This window comes from Physella acuta, unplaced genomic scaffold (assembly GCF_028476545.2).
Source record: "Physella acuta isolate Inbredline_101_S28 unplaced genomic scaffold, ASM2847654v3 ptg001442l, whole genome shotgun sequence".
NCBI lineage: Eukaryota > Metazoa > Mollusca > Gastropoda > Physidae > Physella > Physella acuta.
Genome location: NW_026732957.1, coordinates 75,700 through 80,001, shown reverse-complemented (window position 1 = coordinate 80,001; position 4,302 = coordinate 75,700). Strand labels below are relative to the sequence as shown.

Here is a 4,302-nt window from a genome sequence, read left to right as displayed (position 1 = left end):
GTCTTACGAACTTCTTCTCTTCTTCGTTCTTAATATTTAGTGTTGGAAAGGATCGAGCCTTATCGAGACTTTTTCGAATTTAAAAAATTTAATAATTTAACAATCCGTATACGGATGTATCATTGAAATACTCGCTATATCAATATATAGCAGTGGCGTACATTTGTTTATAGGGTAGATAATGAAGAGAAACCATCAAATGCGTAAAATTGTGCTAAGTTATTATCATAATTGGAATAACATGATCATAAATCACGGTTAAGTATGAAGCGCCGCTGGTGTAGTGGTATCATGCAAGATTCCCATTCTTGCGACCCGGGTTCGATTCCCGGGCGGCGCATTTTTTCTTTTTCTTTTTTTATTGAAATTAAAATTACCTGCTACGTGCCTGTGCACCCTCCCCCACCCCTATCCTAATGGAACCATACACTGAACCCAGCCCATTTATTATTATGTAACCGTGGGAAAGATCCCTAAATAAATATTATTTCCTATTATACTTCAATAAATGTGGTTTCTCTTTACGTCCCCATCTTTCATTCTTTCAACAATTTCGTTTGTTTCTAATGCATTCTTTTTTTAAATGTCCCTGTCTTGGCCTGCTTCCTTCTGTCCTTATAAAAAATGTTGACATCACTTCCGGGTCACATGATTGACAGTGTAGGTACAGCGAAAGTAGTTCTTGTTCGTAAAGAAGGACAGTCCTACAGGGGACGTAATTCTTGCAAGCGTAGTAAAGATAGTCGTACAGGGGACGTAATCCATGCTCGAGTGTAAAGATGATCGAACACAAATACAAGGGAAAGTATCTCTTGTTGATGTAGCGGAATAATCACACAATGTACTAAAAAAGATGGGTAAAAATCGTGAAAGATATACTTGACTTCAAATTTAAAACGGTGGTTTTTTTATAATCTCAACAAAAGACAATAGTCATGCAACATACACGTCAAAATATAAAAAAAAGGAAAAACATGAAATTTAACAGCTCAAAAAATTATGTTTGATAATAATAAACGAATGTTGGTTGACCAAAAGTTTTAAACTTGGTTGTGCAACTCGATTTCTTTTCACTGCTTAGTTTACTGTGTAAAAAAAAAAAGTTTTAAACTTTTAGGCTTCAGCTGTTTCATTACATTATGGTTGCAAAGAGGACCATACAGTTTTATTTGGCAATACCGGCCATTATCAAGTAAAAAAAAAGAATGAAAAATCAAGTATTATGACGAATTTTAGAATTGTTCTAAGTTTAATGCAGCGATAAATAATGTAATTTGTAAACTTGAAATGGGGAAATATACTGTACGCCTGAATTAGAAGGTCACTGCTAATTGGGATTATCCTCAACGTAATTAGTGCGTATGACATAACTCATTAATTAGACCACTGTTTTAATATGAGAAATATTTAAAAGACTTACATAATTAAAAATAGACATAATGTGTTTACGTTGAATCTTATACCGAGTAGGATTGTCATGGTATGGCGTGGCCTAGAGGTAGAGAGCTAGACTTCTAGATAGTAGAATGTCCCTCGTCCACCCAGCTCTGATGGAAACTTAATTAGGGAGATCAAAGGCGGTTGGGCATTTTGCTGACCACGCTATCCCTTCATATTCCGAGATCTTGATACAGATGATGAACTCTAGTTCATCTGCCCCTAAGTGTAACAGAATTGGATACAAAAATCTAAAAAAAAATACGAGTTTACAACAAAAAGAAAGAGGAGGGGTGGGTGTGATGGGGTGGTTTATATATATATATATATAACTTTAACTTCTCGATATATTCTGATCTGATCTACTACTATTCATACGGGATTATTGTGAGGAGGACGGGAATCACTCTTATGTTCCGCAGACACTTATCAATAATGTCAACAGCTTCGTTTATAAAAATAACACTAACTTTATTAACACACTTAGATCTAGATCTATAGATCATTTGCACAACATCAATGAATACGACCGTATTCTAGTTTACCTAACCCCCAAATAACTTCACTGCTGCGGTCTACGTCATCGGTAACATTGTCGCGTCACGCTCACGTCATTGAACACGCGCACAATACTCTCGCACCAAATCTTCTACCGTCTAGTTCGCACCGTCCTTCGTAACCTCTACCAGTCCAGTCGAATTCTATATATCTACGCTATGACAGTGGGTAGTGTTGAATTCACAAATTATGTGTTACCGAAATGTAGAAAATAAAATAATTAAATAGCGACATTTTCAGATGAGAAGCTAAACGTTAACATTGTGACTACCTACTACCAGAAACATTAACGACTCTTCTTTTTAATTCTAGCTTAGAATAAAAACACGCTACATAACACAACGAAGACCTACGGACCATAAATTCTCAGTTTTGTCAATTACGACAAGAACCGAATCGACGGAACCTTAGGATGGGTCCCACCTACAATTGACAATGACACTCTCATCGAGGCACTAAAAACATTCAGTATAAAAGCTCCCACAATTCAAACCATTTCACTAACTAACAACCGTAGAATAACTATTTACCCAGAAAAAACAACAGACATTCCACACTATATCAAACTAAATTACAAAGACAAAACAATTGCCATTCTAATAGCCATTCCAGGCAGGAAACAAGCCTGCCAACACTGCTCTTCAACCCAACACTGGACTAATCAGTGCAACCAACCACACCTGAAACCACCGCAGCAGACAACCCCCAAACCAGCATCACGATCATCTGCTAAATCAACAACGCCTATTACAACAGGGATCGCAAAACAGCCAGTCGTTTCCGTTCCCCAAAGCCCAGTCATGGACACATTTGAAACAACGGTCTTAAAGATGTCAACACTTGACCATGACGAAGCAGCAAAACAGCCAACAACAAGCATTTATACAGTCACCACCCGTATCTCGACACCACAGAAAGAAACTTCCGGCCCTCAAAAAATCTCACAACAACGAACAATCATGGAAACATCAACAACCAAAAGGAAGAAAGAGGACAGCCCAGAATCAGAGAAAACATCTAAAGCAGCTAAAGCCAACGAAAGTGACAACGAGTTAGCTACCACCACCCCGTCCAAAACACCGATTGAAAACAAAACTCAACAATTGCCTGCTCTGCTCCTGTTTGTTCTTCGGACCACGGAGTAAAAGTAAAAGAAAACTCCGACACCCTAAATTGTCGAATCTGTAAATTAACAATAGAGGAAAACTTGCTCGAACACTTTGCAAAATAAACCGGGAGTGATCTCCCCTAAACTTTCTCGAATATTTTTATATAAAACAACAGGGCCTGGGAACTCGGGCTATAGACATGATTTTTAATCCATTTTAAATACTTAAAGTTTTAAAAATAGAATCAAGTCTCGTAGACAAAAGAATTGCACACCAAGTGAACGCCAAACAAAAAAGTGCATACTAGTGCGCAATATTGTTAGTACTTTAAAAATTTACATTAGTTTTTTGAGAAATCGGAAGTAGCGTAAATTACTACTTCCGGTCAACGGAAACTACTCAAAATTATTCAGAAGGTAGAAAATTAGATCTTTTACTCACATGTGAAACTTCATTTATCTATCTGAAATAGTACTCAAGTTATAGGCTTTTAACAATGCACCGATGTGACACTTATTTCAAGGGTTGGTTTTATAATTATAAATTAATATTATGAAATTATTGTCTTTCCTTTTTGGGTACGGTTCACACATTATCAATATTTAAACATAAACTAAAGAACCAGATTTCCTTTGTAATAATACTTTTTTATTGCATGATATAAAAATGTAGAAATAATATTTATGTTTGTATTTCTTGTGTTATGAATATCGTTTTCAAAAAATCTTTAATTTAATGTTGTCTCCCCTGTCATTAAATGTAAAATTTGATAAGAGGTTAACCTATATGACGTTAACAAAAATTTGTCATTTTACAAGCTTTTATTTAACTCACTTCCTCTGTCGTCAGTCTGTCGTCAGTCTAGATCGAAACGCCTGAGCAAAAATTCGGACACTTCTACTTGCGACTTAATTGGATGCCTAATTAATTTTTTTATGAATTAATTAAAATTTGGATCGAATTAGTAGGCATGTCTATCCAAACGCGTCATCACGGCAAAAGCGCGTTATCACGTTCAATAGCTGCGCCATCACGTTCAACAGGCGCGCAATGGTTTTTAGTCATTAAACTCTATTGTAAATAAAAACATGTATAAAGTAGTAAAAAAAATATTCATAAAAAATGTTTTAATAACAAGCTTTTATGTACTAATGCACTAAAAAGTGGATAATAAATTATAGACTACTATTTAAATAAC

The 4,302-nt window shown here is 35.7% G+C and overlaps 1 non-coding gene across 1 annotated transcript; it reads left to right on the top strand.

Moving 5' to 3' along the window:
• Positions 1-269: 269 nt before the first annotated feature.
• Positions 270-340, top strand: Trnag-ccc (transfer RNA glycine (anticodon CCC)). Its single transcript has one exon. It is a non-coding gene; the product is annotated as a tRNA-Gly (tRNA).
• The last annotated feature ends 3,962 nt before the right edge of the window (positions 341-4,302 follow it).